This window comes from Crinia signifera, unplaced genomic scaffold (assembly GCF_055691185.1).
Source record: "Crinia signifera unplaced genomic scaffold, ASM5569118v1 HAP2_SCAFFOLD_249, whole genome shotgun sequence".
NCBI classification, from domain to species: domain Eukaryota; kingdom Metazoa; phylum Chordata; class Amphibia; order Anura; family Myobatrachidae; genus Crinia; species Crinia signifera.
Window position 1 is genome coordinate 143496 of NW_028142142.1, and position 18595 is coordinate 162090.

At 47.4% G+C, this 18595-nt stretch overlaps 1 long non-coding RNA gene across 1 annotated transcript in view; it reads left to right on the plus strand.

The window, feature by feature from the left end:
* Positions 1–10353, plus strand: part of LOC146054529 (uncharacterized) — a 128358-nt gene extending 118005 nt beyond the window's left edge. Inside the window, exons 4-5 of the long non-coding RNA XR_014468221.1 lie at positions 1–2072; positions 10284–10353. This is a non-coding gene — a long non-coding RNA (uncharacterized LOC146054529). The remainder of the gene's footprint in view (positions 2073–10283) is intronic.
* The last annotated feature ends 8242 nt before the right edge of the window (positions 10354–18595 follow it).

The following is an 18595-nucleotide window of genomic DNA, read 5'->3' on the forward strand; positions in this document are numbered from 1 at the left end:
GAAAGAAAGTTAGTTACCGATGGATGAAGCCCATCCTGTGGAAGTGCTGGAGACCGGACACGATCTCGGCAGCGAAGACTCTGTTAAAGAAGAAATGTATCAATATTGTAACATCCCAAATCAGCCGTAGTGTATGGGCAGGATAGAGAGATACAGTGTAGGATGGGGAATAGTGTAAAGGTGCCCATACACTAGTCCGAATTTGGCTACTTTTCACCTGATTCTGACGGATCGGGCTGAGAAATTGTGTAAAAGTGGCCAAATCGGGTGTGTTTGACATCTGATCCGATACGCGGTCCACTGTGCATCAGATCAAAGGTCGTACCTGCTGCATGTCCGACCTCCACCTCGGACCCACTGCGGGGAGCGGGGTCGCATGTGATACATCACATGGCAAAGGATCGTATGCGATACATCACATGCGATCCTACCCCCTGGGAAGGTTCCGGCCGAAGGGACTGGATGGCCATACTCTGCTGCAAGAAGAAGCGCATGGCCACCTTAAGAGCTATAGAAACGGCAAAAGAAAATACAGGTAGGATAAAGTCATAGTAGGAAAAGGCAAAGGGGTAGTTGTATGAGCAGTGATAAGGGAGGAGCAACGAGCCAGAGGAAAATTGGTCTATGGCAACCAATCAGCTACTCTGTATAATTTCATACTATGCAAATTACAGGCGTTAAGGTGCGTACACACGGTACGATTTATGTTCCGTATGATATTGTATACTATTTCCCAGGAAAGTCCCAGTGGTCAGAAGCATAAGATTTGTGCTTATAATAACGTACAGTGTGCATAAGATATCACATACGATATGACGTCACAGCTATACTACACTATACATCTTATGCTTTCTAGCCAGAATTGAGTTGCATGTTCACCCGAGCAGCTCCCTGCCAGACGACCGGTGGGAGCGTGCATCGTACGTCAGATAGTGCGTACACACGCAGGGCCGGTGCTAGGGTGTCCGGCGCCCTCCTGCAAACCATACATTTTGCGCCCTTTCACATTGCCATTGCAACAAGCTGCTGCTTGTTTGTCATTTGATTGACAGCTGACAGGCTCATCGAGCAATGGGTAGGGGGCGGATCCAGACATGACATGTCATCCAGGCATTCACAGACAGCGCTACATGCTTCAGCGCAAGTGTCTGTGAGGAAGAGGGGGCAGGTCACAGGAGGAGGACAGTGTGTGCGCGGTGCAGGGAGCTGCTCAGCCTCTCCATACTGCCGCCCACTGTCAGACAGGCACTGCGGGCGGCGTGCAGGAGGCAGTGACAGTGAGGGCTGAGGCAGCTTTAGCAGAGCAGGAAGGGAGACAGCGCCTTTTCAGCATGGCGCCTACCTGCTTTGCAGGAGCTGCTGAGTGTGTAGCGCCGGCCCTGTACACACGGGAAGATATAGTGTAATATCTAGCATGCTATTCACAACTAGCTAGCTAGATTGTGCACTATATCTTACCGTGTGTACGCACCTTTACTTCAGTGCTGATTGGTTGCCATGGGCCACTTCTCTTCTGGCTCACTTCCTTATCACTGCTTCATACCTATACCCCAAAGTGATAGGAGTCCAACAAGGAATAACATATATTGTACAGTGAATGTAAGTATGTGTGTTTGCTCATTTCCTAGACTGTAAGCTCCTATAGGATTTTGTCTTGCACACAATCACACAGTTATACACCAGATTATGCATAGATCTTACGTTGCAGCTGTAGACTCAAGACGCCCTCTTGATTGCAGCAGGTCGAATAAGTCTCCTCCGTTGGCGTAGTCCATGACGAATGCCAAGATGTTCTCGGTCTGGAAGGTCAGGAGGCCATGTACTAAGAAGGGGCTCCCAGATGTTGATTGTAGGGCCCTGGTCTCAATCCTTGTCTTCTCTTTTTCTCTCTCTGACAGTCCCTCGTTGTTCACGACCTTTATGGCGACATCCGTCTTGGTGGAGATCTCACGCGCCAGCAGGACCACTCCATAGCCGCCCTCTCCTAACTCACGGCTGATCTTGTACCTGTCCATGAAGAGAGGTTCCTCCTTGTCTGGTGGTGAGACGCTGCTTGGTCCTTGTGGAGCAAAGTAAGAGACATTATGAATTTATTGTTTAACAGCTAAAGACACAGCAATATGATGATAACTGAAGTGGGAATACTGGGACCACAACATAAAACACACTGTAGGGTTTTACAAAGCTGAATATACTTATAGCTAATCGGAAATGCCAGACATCATTGTACAGTGACCTCAAGCTCCTAACTACACTTTTAATGTACACAGTGGGGCAGATGTATGATGGAGGCCATAACATTTTTTAAATAATGGGTCTCGCTTCTTCTGCATAGCGTGGAGAAGCGGGCACCATTATGGGCAAATGTATTAATCCCCCCCCAGCCGATAAGGAGAGCTGTTGTGCCCAGCTCCCCAGGCAGACCTGCACATGCGTATGTCTGGTCCGGCCTCTCTACCCTTCCCCTGTCTGGTCTGGCCTCTCTGCCCTTCCCGTCTGGTCCGGCCTCTCTGCCCTTCCCCTGTCTGGTCCGGCCTCTCTGCCCTTCCCCTGTCTGGTTCAGTCTCTCTGCTCTATCCCTGTGTGGTTTGGACTCTCGGGCTCTGTCTGATCCAGGCTCTCTGCCCTTCCCTTGTTAACAGCAGTGCCTTAGCCCTTCCCTCTGCTTGTGTAGGCTTTCTGTCCTTCTACACCTACCACCAATGTTTTCTATGTGCCCTCAGACTTCAGACACAGTATTGCCCTGCACCTTGATCACTTTTGAGTTTAATAATTTAGTTGCGTAACTGAATAGTGCCTATTTGATATTGTAGGAATGGAGCATGTTCATTTATGTGTTGTAAGGAACTGTTAGTGATGCATTCTCATGCAAATTTAAGCCGGTAAATTATTGCTAGTGATCAAAAGGATTGCCTGGGGTTCTAGTGACCAAGCCAATTCCTCTGAGCTAATCCTGTAGTTACTGGCCATACCGTTCTGGCACTAATCACATCGCCTGTAGTACATTTGTAATGGCATTAAGCTACAATAGATGCCAACCATTACATTCGCCTGATGGGCCCTTCATGTCCAAGTTTGACACGGGATATTATGCGTTTTGTTGTCCTATAAACAGCCTGAAAGGGTTTGCATCTGTATTCCTATATGTGAAATTCATGTTAACATACATTACTTTAGATTAAATATCTAATATTGTACCAAGTCCATAATTAAATGAAGGGAAAAAACCGCCATGACACCATGGGGGGAGGGGGGGGGGGTTTACTAAGATGTGTATTCTACTTCACATGTGATGTGCAACCAATCAGATCATGTCTTTTAGAGGATGCTAAATAAAGAAGAAGTAGATTCTGATTGGTTGCCTATAGCAACATCACATGTGAAGTAGCATACACATCTTAGTAAATTTCCCCCCATGAGTCATTACACCGGGTGACACCAGCCCTACATTCTTCAGTTATCACCATGGCTGTCTTCCCCAGGGGGGTTGGGCTGTCACGTATAAATGCAGGCACTGCCATCCTGGGTATTACCACCTTTAGTGCCAGTAAACCTAGAGCTATTCTGTAAACCCCCTGATGTTTGGGTGTGGGGTTAATAAAGTAATAATAATAGTAATGTTAGGATTAGGCTAGGTAAAGGTAGAAGAACATTCATACTGTGTTTTCATTGTGTAAATGACACTGCGAATGCCGGCATATGCCTGTCACCAAACTGAGCTATACTGTAGGTTACAGCACCTTTGTAGTTGTGCACCTTTCTCCATAAATATTACAGTAGTTTTACTAATCCATTTTTTTTTAGACTGTCTTTATCTGAATAACTGTAGTAACCAATGAAGTGAATATAAATTACATATAAAACATTATTTATATTTTTTTTTATATAAACAATATTCAACTTTGCCAGTGTGAAAATGAACTACAGTGCAAGGACATCCAACTACATTTCCGCTTACCTGGTCTTGGCTCATCTTCATCCGGGTCTTTAGCCTCGCTTGCCGCTCTCTTTCTTTCTTCCAGCGATTCCTCCTCTCTGGATTTTCTTGATGAAGTGTTGTTCACTGTCTTCTGGTCTTTCTCCTGCATCTTGCTGCTGGACTCCTCAGGTGCTTCCTTTTCAGGCTTTCTTGATGTCTCCTTCCTGCACTTCTTCTTTCCGGCCATCTCCTCTGTGTTCTGGTCTGTCTTCTGTATCTTGCCGCTGGGTTCCTCCTCAGGTGCTTCCTTTTCAGGCCTTCTTGAGGTCTCCTTCCTTCTCCTCTTCTTCCCGACCATCTCCTCCATCTTCTGATCCGGCTCCTGCATCTTCCGACGGGTACACCTGATCCAATATGTCAACTTACCTCTGCTGATCCGGCTCCTGCGTCTTCCGACGGGAACACCTGATCCAATGAGTTGACTTACCTCTCCTGATCTGGCTCCTGCGTCTTCTGACGGGTACACCTGATCCAATAAGTCGATTTACCTCTCCTGATCTGGCTCCTGCGTCTTCCGACGGGTACACCTGATCCAATTGGTCAATTTACCTTTCCTGATCTGGCTCCTGCGTCTTCCGACGGGTACACCTGATCCAATTGGTCAATTTACCTTTCCTGATCTGGCTCCTGCGTCTTCCGACGGGTACACCTGATCCAATTGGTCAATTTACCTCTCCTGATCTGGCTCCTGCGTCTTCCGACGGGTACACCTGATCCAATTGGTCAATTTACCTTTCCTGATCTGGCTCCTGCGTCTTCCGACGGGAACACCTGATCCAATGAGTTGACTCACCTCTCCTGATCTGGCTCCTGCGTCTTCTGACGGGTACACCTGATCCAATAAGTCGATTTACCTCTCCTGATCTGGCTCCTGCGTCTTCCGATGGGTACACCTGATCCAATTGGTCAATTTACCTTTCCTGATCTGGCTCCTGCGTCTTCCGACGGGTACACCTGATCCAATTGGTCAATTTACCTTTCCTGATCTGGCTCCTGCGTCTTCCGACGGGTACACCTGATCCAATTGGTCAATTTACCTCTCCTGATCTGGCTCCTGCGTCTTCCGACGGGTACACCTGATCCAATGAGTTGACTTACCTCTCCTGATCTGGCTCCTGCGTCTTCTGACGGGTACACCTGATCCAATAAGTCGATTTACCTCTCCTGATCTGGCTCCTGCGTCTTCCGACGGGAACACCTGATCCAATGAGTTGACTCACCTCTCCTGATCTGGCTCCTGCGTCTTCTGACGGGTACACCTGATCCAATAAGTCGATTTACCTCTCCTGATCTGGCTCCTGCGTCTTCCGATGGGTACACCTGATCCAATTGGTCAATTTACCTTTCCTGATCTGGCTCCTGCGTCTTCCGACGGGTACACCTGATCCAATTGGTCAATTTACCTTTCCTGATCTGGCTCCTGCGTCTTCCGACGGGTACACCTGATCCAATTGGTCAATTTACCTCTCCTGATCTGGCTCCTGCGTCTTCCGACGGGTACACCTGATCCAATTGGTCAATTTACCTTTCCTGATCTGGCTCCTGCGTCTTCAGACGGGTACACCTGATCCAATGAGTTGACTTACCTCTCCTGATCTGGCTCCTGCGTCTTCTGACGGGTACACCTGATCCAATAAGTCGATTTACCTCTCCTGATCTGGCTCCTGCGTCTTCCGACGGGTACACCTGATCCAATTGGTCAATTTACCTTTCCTGATCTGGCTCCTGCGTCTTCCGACGGGTACACCTGATCCAATTGGTCAATTTACCTTTCCTGATCTGGCTCCTGCGTCTTCCGACGGGTACACCTGATCCAATTGGTCAATTTACCTTTCCTGATCTGGCTCCTGCGTCTTCCGACGGGTACACCTGATCCAATTGGTCAATTTACCTCTCCTGATCTGGCTCCTGCGTCTTCCGACGGGTACACCTGATCCAATTGGTCAATTTACCTCTCCTGATCTGGCTCCTGCGTCTTCCGACGGGTATACCTGATCCAATTGGTCAATTTACCTTTCCTGATCTGGCTCCTGCGTCTTCAGACGGGTACACCTGATCCAATTGGTCAATTTACCTCTCCTGATCTGGCTCCTGCGTCTTCCGACGGGTACACCTGATCCAATGAGTCGATTTACCTCTCCTGATCTGGCTCCTGCGTCTTCCGACGGGTACACCTGATCCAATAAGTCGATTTACCTCTCCTGATCTGGCTCCTGCGTCTTCCGACGGGTACACCTAATCCAATGAGTCGATTTACCTCTCCTGATCTGGCTCCTGCGTCTTCCGACGGGTACACCTGATCCAATAAGTTTACTTACCTCTCCTGATTCGGCTCCTGCGTCTTACGACGGGTTCACCTGATCCAGTAATTGGCTTTCTGTCTCCTGAAATCGCTTTTTCTCCCCTTCTCAATCCTCTGCTTGGGCTCCTGCTTCCTCCTCTGATGCTGTCTGCTGCAGAGATGCCAGTTGGAAAATAACTGCCACTCTCAGCTATGAAAGTGTATAGCTTGGGTCATGTGACCAGCTTGCTGCTCTCCCATATACACTCTATAGTATCCATGCTAATGGGTCTAATTTTATTTTTAGGATTTCTAAGTTGCTATAACTTACCCTGTTAATGTTATTTGTGCCTAATTTCAGTGAAATCCTATGTACATGTTCCTAATTTATAATCTAACTGCAAGAAAGGAACATTAAATGTACATAAATGTATGGCTGTAACTATTTCACCAACATAATACAATAGAATACAGCCCTCCGGGGTACTGATAATCAGGTGCCTATGTTATTTCACTTTTAAATACATCTACTAAAATATCTGTTTTATAGGGATGGCCATCGTTGCCATTGCCATCGATGGCAATTCTGCAACTGGCCATCGATAGTGCTAAACTATGCAATGGATGTCCATCGATATTTTTACATATCAATGGTCATCCATTGTGTTTGATTGGGCTGTGGGCCAATCAAAACACGGGGGACGGGGCTTCGCTGGTGTCGGGGGGCAGAGCTATGCTCTGTGTCCCAGCGCTTTTAAAAAAAAGGCAAACATCGTTTTGCTGTTCCATCGATGGAGGGAAACCATCTGGTTCTCCCCCATCGATGGCTAAAGTATTCGACATTGGCCATGAACCATCGATGATTTGGAATCATCGATGGTCAATGGCCATCCGTACTGTTTTACTTTTGTCTGTATTGACATGTGAGATAGGAGTTAGGGATGGGAGTGGGGGAATAACAGATTCCCTAGCATGACCCCTTCCATCAGGTACAAGAGGATCTGCTCTTGGGCTTCCCCCTGTTTATGATTGTAGTCACCTGTGTTGAACTAGATAATTGATGAGAAAGCTGTTTCACTGCAGGTAACTGCACCTGGGAAGTCCGGGAGCAGAGCTTTCTGTACCTGATGGAAGGGTCCTATTGGACGGTCTGGGTACAAGTGTATAGTGTTCTTCCTGTAACTGGGAAAGTGCTGCGTAAGCGGATAGCCTTTGGTGACCAGTGAGCCAGTCAGAGGGCTTTGTGTCTGACTGAAGTGATTTGGCATAGATGGATTATTGAGAGATATTTTATATAACACATATAACACATCACCATCTCTACACTTAGGCCCTGATTCTGGTTGACTCGGTAAGCTGTGAAACTCGCAGCGTACCGAGTCCCAGAGGGCCTGCCCCTGCCGAATCGCCACCGTATCACCTTGCAACCATGCGAGGGGAAGTGTCACGAATACACATACCCTCTCATGTGCCCGCAGCAGGAGAAATCATTTGATGATCACCGACCACCGAATGACTTATCCAGGCCACGCAAATATAAGTCAGTGGCCGGCCGAAACCAGGACGGACGGCTGACGTCATCCGCCTGCCCAACGTCATGTGACGTCAGCCGTCCAACCCTGGCACACCACCCGCTGCACGCAATCCCATAGGGACGGCCATGAAATACTGAGCGTTCCCATGGTGGACACCCTACTCTGCTGCCCCACTCCCCTGGCCCACATTGGTCAGTGTGAACTGATCAGTCGCTGAGTTCAGTCGCCCAGGGACCCTGCACATGCGCATAATTCATTATGCGCATGCACGGAAAAAAACCATCGCTGGACCACGTGGGGGTGCAAATGAACAATATGACCCCCTTACTGTAACATTCATTTCTTATAGAGGAGCATTGCTTCCCATTTCCAGTTCTTGGGACAAGCTAACGTCGCACAATTTACAGGTCTCCTCACAGAAACACAAGTGAAATCCTAAGAATCATCTGTAGATATTTTATAATGTGTCAGTGAGTAATGAATATGCCTGTGCTCCAGCAAGGACATATGGAAAACATGCACTGCCAGTGTATGCAGAGGACTGGATCTGAGAACACTATAGTACAGTGATTGTGCGCCCCTCTGTCCCTGTTTCCCATTTTCACATATAAAATGCTGAAAGGGTGTTTCCTACAAAAATCCATGAAAAAAAGATGATAAATTGGTTAAAAATATATTTTATTACATTTAAAGCAGTTGGGAAGAGTGAGGTAGAAAGTATTTTTAAGTCCCAGATATTAGTCACCTTTCTCTGATGGTGGCAATAAGTGAGTTTCTGTTGCCCCAATAATAGGTAATAGACAATCCACCTTATTGCTGCATGTTAGTAACTAGACCCCTAGGTTGTGCACTATAGTCAGTATTGTGTGAATAGTGCAGTAATAACCTTTATCTATGTTACCCAGGTCTACTCGAGTACAACGGGTGATCAGCTGGCCACCTATGTGTACACCGAAAATGTGCTGCACCTGGACCTGTTCTAGCATTATATCAGAGGTGAGTTGTTAGGTAACTTATGAGTTTTCTGTGTCCTTCTTCCCTCCTGTCTCCTTACCCCTCACAGCCATTAACCTGGGTCAGAGGGAGAGTGTGTGAGATCTGTAGAGAGAGAGATGGCGACCATGAGCACAGACAGATAAAGGGCCTTATTCAGTCCTGTTCGCTAAGCTGCATATACTTGCAGCCTAGCAAACAGGTAAGCGCCCCCTGTCGGACAGATCAAAAATAAATAGGAGCCGTCTGTGGCGGATATGATACTGAGACCTGCCAATGCAATGGTTAAGGAAGATCAGTCAAAGACAGAATGAAAATCAGTGACAACAATTGTTTCCCCACAAACAATACATTTTTATTTAGTTGATTTTCTTCTGCAAAAGTGTGTACCAGCCAGGATTATTGAGCCAGCAATTGGGGCGTTGCAGAGTCAGGCGGGGAATTCATGTGTTCCGTTTGCTGCCTGCTTATGCCGACAAGTGTGTCCAGTCTCTCTCTGCCCCAACTCTCTCTCTCTCTCTCTCTCTCTGGACGGAATGTACAAAGCATTGGCGGTACATCCCACTGACCATCGCATATGTAGATGATGTAGTTTGGAATGTCCATTCGGTTTCTTGCCTGCTCCCCCTAATAGTTCACTTCATTAGAGCATCAAGTGCTGTCACGCACCGGAGGATGTTTCTCCTCCATGAAAGTGGCATGGGCGTCTCTATGAAATGCTGGGCATTCCCATGGGATCGCAGCCAGGCCGATGCCTACTTGGGGTTCTCTATGCTTAACCATTGTTTCTGCCAGGGCTACACTATTCTTGCACCCATTAATAAGCAGTATGGCCCTTATTCTGGTTGGCTCACAAAGCAGTGTTATTTTGCTTCTTTGTGAGCTTTTTAGCACCGCCCAAATGCCCACACCCCGCTATTCGCATATTTTCCCAAAATCATTCGATGGTCGATTTCTGAAGCGCTCACTCCCTGGTGACTTTATTTAGTGGCACCCTGCTCCGTGAACATTGTGGGCAGCTGACATTCGGTGACGTCTGCTGCCGGCCCCCGGAAGGCAAGTAGCCACCCCCGTTCACTTGCTGATGCCCAGCATTTCCTGGGTGCATCCAATATTTTTGTGAGTACGCCCAGGAAACCCTGCGAAGGCCCCCTGCCCGCCTACTGTATGCCCACCCCGCTACGAGCACCTCGGAGACTATGCAAATCTCCGAGGACGCCCGCAGAGAAGAACGACTGATTAGATGTTTTCTTAAAGTAAACAAATGTATTCTACAATTCTACTGTATTATGTTACAACCAATGAACATTCTTATTGTACTTGTAATTAATCACTTTAAATTGAACACATTCAAATATCTGTACCATTTAATAACTCTCTATTCAACCTTTTGCTGTAACACCTAAGTGCTTAAATATCTATATTATTGCGCAATAATATGCAAACAAACTTACAAATCTTAAACTCTAAATAAGCGCTTTTGCCCTTTTTTTAGCCCTGACCCAATGTTCACAGTTCCGTAAAGCTGCAAGCAACTCAGAGTATGCTAAAGTGCAGATGAAGGTAAGTTTTAGGCTGTTCAACAGAGCTGTCACTTAAGTTTCTATGCTCCGCTCCACACAAGGTGAAATGGTTCTCCCAAATATATCATAGACCATGGATCTTCAATGGCCCCCCAGATGTTGTGAAACTACATGTTCCAACATGCATTGCCACATTTTTTTTTCCTATAAGAGCATGCCAAAACTGTCAGGGCATGCTGGTACATGTAGTTCCATAACATCTGGAGGGCCACAGGTTGAAGACCTGTGTCATAGACCATTGTAAGTCTCCGGCCTGTGCTGAGCACCCTAGGGCTAGCTAGACAGCATATGGCAAGGGTCCTAAAGCTGCCAGATTCCTGCTATGGTACCATAGACCCTGGCTGCTACAGGCATTTGCAATAGCATGATCAGAGACTATAAGCTGCTAATAAAATGTAGTATTATATGCATGTCCACTTGGTAGTAAATGTAATGGGAGTTGATGGAAACTTTTTCTCTCCCCCAGGTCTCTGGAGTGTGTACTCAGCCGATCCCATCATCGTACCACTTATGGTCTCTCCAGTTGTTTCCTTCCCAGGATTTCACCTTTCACCTGCAGGTGTCACCTCCGGTAAGCCGTTCTGATCTACTCACCAGTGTCCTTAGTGCATTTACAAGAAATACGCAGCCATCAGCTTGGGTTACACTGCGCCAGTCTTCCCAGAATCCAGACACCGATTATACTACATTGCCAGTATTAGTGTAAGGTCATTAGGCAATAGATGCGCCTTCTAGCACCTGACATCCCCCTCTATTGTCTGATACTTGTGCAGTGTTCATGCCTCATACGCAGGAGTCTTCTCTAACTGTCCCTCTTTCTGTCTCTCAGGGAGCAGCAGGATGCTATGACACTTCTCTGGATCCTTCACAAGTTACAGACTATTATTTCAGTTTTTACCGACTCGGCGACTGACGCGCTCGTTGAACAGCTGGAAAAAAAAACAAATTTTTCCTTTTTTTTTTTTCATTGGGCACAGAAAACGTGCCCGTGCCCCTCCTCCTCCATGCCCCCCAGACTGCGGGCAGTCGCGGGGTGACCCAAACCCCTCACTGGATGTGCAACACTGGACCAAACCAAGCAGCACTGGAATCAACTGGGCACAACTGGAAATCAGTAAACCATCACACTGGAGACACAGGGAACTATCCCCACGCAAGAAAAATGTGATTGATTTTCTGTATGTTAAATGTTATGTATGATTCTATTACAAACCTTCCCTTTATCTGTGACCCTCCCAATCCTTGATTGAAGTTACCAGGAAGACCCCATCTCCGATTGTTGTTAACCATCTCCGCAAGCTGTGTAGCTCAGCAGTCTGACCTGTTAGCTGCTGCCACTAAGCCAGAGGCTGCACAAGCCGTTTTACGTTACTGAGATATCTTTGTGCTCTATTGTATTTTATGTGAATCCTTTTTTTTTTGGTTCTTGTTTGTTTTGTATTTAATTCTCACCACAAAAGTGCACTTAATCTTAACATGGCGCGAGGACCAATATTGTGCCTCGAAAAGAAGGGGGGCAATCATTAGTGCCAGATGGTGAATCAGCGCTCCCTAAACTGGGCACGTGGCGCGCCAGCGCTGTGCAAACAGATGAAGTGGTGACTTTATTATTACGGACCCAGATACCAGACCCCCGATCGGTCTTTCTGGCGTCATTTCTGCTCTTAATGTTACAATCCTGTAAGTATGGTTTTCTTACAGTTAATAAGACACTATCGCATTGTATCATTTTAACCCTTCCATGACTGGAGGTCCAGGCCTATAGTATTGGAAGGGTTAAACTGCCATTTTAGCTGGACCTATGAGCTCAAAGCATTTTTAATATTTGTTTTTATTAAATTTCCCAATTTGTATTTATATGTCCCTTGCTACTCTCCTTGCACTGTTATCCCCTTCCTCTTACCCTGTTCTTTGGGTCTGAAGTAAAATATATATATATATCTTGTCTGCATATAAATACCCAAAATATAAATAATTATTTGTACTCTGACTGGTGTTTTGTGACTGCAGAAACATTGGATTTGGAGGCCCTGTAGACGCACACCACATAACACTACAGATAAAGGGGTTATTCTGGTTGATTCACAAGGCTGCAAATTCACAGCCTTGCGAGCCCACCAAACCCGGTCTTGCAAATGGTGGCCCGGCCACCACCCATTCGCAAGGTCTATTCCCTCGCAGGGCCTGCAAATGGATGTTACACAGTAACCCTCACGAGGGAGAATAGCCGCTGCCCGTCTGTCAGGGGTTTAGCAGTCGGGATTCCGACGTCGATGTAATTACTGTCGGAATCCTGACTGCCGCTCAGTCATCCGGCACCTATAAAGACAACCTGGTGCCACTGGGGAACAGAATATAAATCAGAAGCCACAGAATGTTGCTGTGACCCCTTACTGCGCCAAGCCATCACCCTGCCAGAATAAGCCTTGTAGGCTTGGGTTTGCTCTGCTTACCTGAACCAGTTGCTGCTGATGTTGTTGCTGTTGATTGTAGGTTACAATTATTCTTATTGCGTAGATTTTTGATAGACTTATACAATAATGAGTTTATCATATGTATGACCTTTGAGTATAAATAACCCTGTTCCAATATAAACAGGAGATTGTTATCTGATATTATACAATATTCATTTTAATAATGGTACTTGTTTCCTAGCAGGGCGCCAGCAATTTTAATTGCATCCATCGGGATCCCAAAAATTGTGTCGATCGCATCGCATGCAACCAAATCGCATGCGATGTGATCGACGCGATCAACGCGATTTTTTACATTGGAACCAATGTAAAATGGTCCCAGAGACCCGATTTTACATTGGCCCCAATGTAAAATGCCCCCCAGACTCCAATTTTCATTGTATTCCCACCCTCATGGGTGAAATGCCCCTCTATTGTTAACGGCACCCCACGATCAACCCCAACCCGAAGCGTGGCGAGCATAGCGAGCACGCGAGGGGCGGCGGTACGCGTCCTCCGACCTTTTCATACCCCCACTATCCACGTTGGCGTGGAGTTGACTTTATACAGTGTGGCGAGCGCAGCGATCCACCGAGCCCAAAGCGTGGCTAGCGGACGCGCATTACTTCACAGGTATTACGCGTCCCCTCGCGGGGTATGAACAGGTCGTAGGACGCGTACCGCCTCCCCTTGCAGGCTCGCTATGCTCTCCACGCTTCGGGTTGGCGTTAATCGTGGGTTCCCATTAACAATGGGGGGGCATTTAACATACACATTACCCATTAGGGTGCCTATACAATCAAAAATCTGGATCATTGGCCCATTTAACATTGTTCCCTATGTAAAATCGCGTCGGTCGCATCGCATGCCATTATAATGGCATGCGATGGACGCGATCAACGTGATTTTGTAATAGCCGGCTAATTTAACATTGCTCCCTATGTAATATCACGTTGATCGCGTCGGTCGAACGCGTGCCATTATAACGCCATGCGATGGACGCGATCAACGCGATTTTCTCTTTGCCGGCAATAAAGGCTAAAAATAGCCAAATATCACGTCGGTCGCGTCCATCGCATACCCTAAGTTACCTTAACTTAAGGTATGTGATCACCCACGACGGGCGCCGTGCTAGGAAACAAGTACCTTAATAATATGTATGGACAAACTCCCTTTCATTGAAATCACATTGGTCAGGTGGAGAATGTGAAGGAAAGCTGTGAGACTGGAGACCAAGGAGCATTTTATTCACCTAACAGATAAAGTTATAGACATGCCCAAGGCAGGAAAGGCTACAAGATAATAGCCAATAATAAAGGCCAAGTGCTCTGATGTCCCACTGTAGGATCAGTGGTGAAATGGAAGCTATGTCCTGCTGCCCAGGTGCTGCCTAGACCAAGCCGCCCATCACAAGTCAGCGGTAGAGCCAGGAGACTAGTGAGGGACCCACAGGGTAGCCGACTATTATTATAGGAGGACCTACAGAGCTCAGTGCCTCAGGTGCGAGTGAGAAAGCACCAGTCAGCAATTGAAAAGCTCTGCACACAACTGTCCTGTATGGGAGGGTGGCTAGAAAGAAGCCATTATTAGAGAGACTGCATCAAAGCACATCTGGATTTGCCAGAAAGCATCAAAGTGACTCAGCTACAACGGGCCAGATGTATCAATCTTCAAACGGGATAAAACAGAGAGTGATAAACAGCCAGCCAATCAGCTCCTACCTGCCATGTAACAGGCTGGGTTTGAAAAATGACAGGTTGGAGGTGATTGGCTGGCTCTTTACCACTCCCCATGTTATCACATTTTTGAAGCTTGATACATCTGGCCCAATGCGAGATAAGGTTTTGTGGTCCCATGAGACAACAATTAAGCTTTGTTTCCTCATCTCTAAAGCTCTGGGTGGCACACAGCAAATGAATTGCAGATTCCTCAGCAAGCACCATCCTAACTGTGACTTATGGGGTGGGGATATACTGCAGGGTTGCCGACCCTCCCGGAATTTCCGTGAGTCTCCCGAAAATCTTGTCCCCCTCCCCGCCCCCCGGAAGGGTGGGCAACCCTCCCGGATTCAGGGGGGACCCCCGCTGACCCCCGGATCGCGGCATTAAAATGCAGCAATCCTCGGGTCTCAGAGGAGGGGGCGGAGCTAAAATGACACAATCGCGTCATTTTAGCCCCGCCCCCTCCATGGAGATCCGTGAATTAGCTGCTTTAACAGCATGGGGGCAGGACTTAGTGATGTCACTCGCAAGCCCCGCCCCCTGAGTGGCTGCTGAATCTCTCCTCTCCGTGCTTCTCCCGGAGAGGAGAATCTTAAAGTCGGCAACCCTGATATACTGTATTGTCATGGGGATGCGTTTCTTCAGTGAGGACTGGTACATTGGCTTCCTCGTACACTTTTACACTGTGTGTTCTAGGAGCAGGAGAGATGTGACAGGGGAACCATTTGCAGCCATGAGGCTGTATGTTCTGTAACCCGATCACACCTGTGCAGTGAAGAACAATTGGCACGAGCAGTAGTGATATAACTGGCTGCAGCCCTGGACTCACAAAGGTAGTTCAGAAGCATCCTGCAATGTCCTGGCCAGTCAGGATGGCTACCTAAATGACGATCGCAACCGGCTGCTGACAAGAGTGCAGGGACTGGCTGGAGTACTGTAGGTGCAGTGGTGCAAGTAAGGGGGGGGTACGGAGTTGTACGGCGCACCTTTAAGAAATATGTTGCTGATACACTGTATCACCCTGCATTCCCTGCTGCACTTCTCCCACCCCTCGGGTAGGTGCTGTCGATGAGAGGTGAAGGAGAGAGTAGAGCAGCACCACAAGTTCCCCCACCCCTCCAGCGCCTCTGCCGCTGCCACTGAGAGACTAGAAGAGTGGAGCGCAGCGCCGCAGGCTTTCCTCACCCCTTCAGGGGCTCTTGGCCATTTCAAATATAGTGCAGCTCCGGTGCCAATCAGAGCTCGCGTACAAGCAGCCATGTTGATGTCTGCCTGTTCACGAATTCTGATTGGCTCATGTATCGGCACCATATTTGAAATGGCCGAGAGCCGCAGGAGGGGTTAGAGAAGCCTGCTGCATTGCGCAGCCTGGGGTCAGGGGCCCAGGAGGGGCATGAGCCGACATGGTTGGAGGGAGCCCCCTGAGCAACAAGCATGTAATCCCCCCGCCTTGGGCAACAAGGATGTAAACCCTTTTTCATCCCCTGGGCAATGAATGTGTAATCACCCCATGGCAACGAGCATGGAACCCCCATGGCAGCAAGCATGTAATCCTCTCATGGCAACAAGCATGAAACCCCCTGTGCCAACAAGCACAAAACTCCTGGCATCGAGCATGCAGCTTCTGGCAACTAGCATGTAGGTAAGCGGCACTTATGTGACATGGTATGTAATTGGCATTATGGTGTGTGACATAATGACATGTAATGGGCATAATGGCATGTGGTTTAATAAGTAATGGGCATTACTGTGTTGCGCATAATGTGAAGTGGACAGAGAAGAAAAAAGAATGTCCTTTTTGTTGGTGCACCTCTAATTAATAAACCTTAAAAATTAACCTTTATTATTGTCTTTATTAAAAGGCTGCGAAAAATGAATTAAAAAACATACATAGACATATACAGTTGGGGTACACACATAAAACAAGGTGGCGGGCAGGGATTGCTCTTTATTGCGTTAATTCAAAATATGTTTATGAAGTGTTTAACAGTGTATAGAGGAGCCGATCCAAGTAGTGAATTGGATTTGCAAATAAAAATACCAATCTCTTCTTTCTGCCTGGATCAAGGTCTCAACTCATCTGGTCTGAGTCATCATATCTCAGTAGTCACATTTACCACTGTACAATTTGTAGGTGTGGTGGAGAAAAAGAGAGAGGGGATGTACCTGTCTGTGACACCTTATATAAGGGGGGTGCACACTGGTAAACCAACCCTCTTATCCAAGTGGGGGAATCACTCTCTTAGTATCGCTAATATCCTGGCATGGTCTTCACAAGTCTAACAAGTTGCCACCATGTCTGATAATCAGCAAGGTGACAATCTCAGCAAGGTAGCAGACTCAATATGATGTTGGTATCAAGTGTGTTAATAGGATCTGCTTGGTTACTCATATATGCTGCCACCATACAGTATATGGTAATCTGCAGGTAAGTATCTAAGACCAAGCACTGTTATCCCCAATTGGTAATAAAGGGTGTCACTCTGTACAATATCAGGGTGACCTCGACCCCCAAGGGGAGAAAGACCAGCCCTTCGGGAGGCTGTCTCACTGCCAGGTGAGGTCTGGGGGTTTTTGTTTAGATATTAGATACCCCTGCCACCATAATAGGTAATCTGCAGGTGGGTGAATCTAAACAGTTATACGGGGTTTGCTCAGTATCCCCACACTCCTGCCACCATAATAGGTAATCTGCAGGTATGCGAGACAATAATAAAGGTTAATTTTTAAGGTTTATTAATTAGAGGTGCACCAACAAAAAGGACATTCTTTTTTCTTCTCTGTCTTCTATACATGTTGTGTCCTTAGGTAGCACACACCTGTTCCTAAAAAATCAGAAATATAAATCGTGGACATATTTAGGGGTCCGACCAATATCCTTGTCTTGTGCGAATGACAACCTCCTCCCCCATTTACTCATAATGTGAAGTGGAATTTACGGTGTGGGATATTATGTGTAATAGGCATTACCTTGTGGGGCATAATGTGAAATGGGCATTACGGCATTAATGTGGCCATACCCCTTTTGTCCTGTAAACACTCGTTTAGTTTCATATGACCACGCCCCATCATGACACATGGCCACGCCCACTTTTGGCGCACTCGCTTAGAGTACTGATAAATCAATTCTACTTGCGCCACTGGGTAGGTGCCAGAGGGCAGAGGAAGTTCAGAGATTTGCCAGTCTCTGTGGAGAAGTCTGCCCTGATTTAGAGGAGCTGTCCTGGTGCAGAAAGAGGATCAGACGTACAGGTCTGTAACTAGACTCCTCATACACCTCAGAGATTACTAGACTGCCGGATGACAGGAAGTTTATTGTCATGAAGTCCTAAAACAGCGCAGTTGGAGGCTGATAGTGGATAGCTCGTATCGATCTGAGGGGGTGATTCAGGAGTGATCGGCCCCAGTGTATACGCGCCGGGGACCGATGGTGCTGCTCTGAGGATGCTTATGTCCAATTATACACATGTGCAGGGCCTCTGTGCGAACGCTTTCGACACCTGTCAAAGGTGAGGTGCTTGCACGGGTAGGGGAGGGTACAGGAAAAGTCCGGAGCATTTTATAAGCGTCTCCAGGAAAACGCTGCCCATTCCCTTGGAACGCAGGTGGGTCGATGGCCGGCGGCTGACGCCACATGATGTCAGCGCCCACCCTCTCTTTGGTGGACTCTGACGGAAAAGAAACTCAGTTTATTTCTTAAGAGGAGAGAAATCATTTGATGGCCGCATGTGAGGGGAAATGTTCACGTACATCCCCTCGCATGTTACCGACAGGATTCGGTGGCAGGGGGCGCGAGTTATGCCACTCACTAACTGACCACTGCTTAGTGAGCGGTACTGAATCAGGCCTCGAATTCGGAACCAGTCCTGATGGTCGGGTTTTGCACATTTCTGCGCATTTCCAATCCCTGACACCGAACGACTGGATTGGGGGGGAGGGGGTATGTATCCCCAGTCCCCCCTCTCTGAAAGGGCCCCTGTTCATTCAAGCCAGCTGACATTTTTTTTTTATATAGAGCGGAGCTGTGGGGAAAACATGGAGACAGTTTTG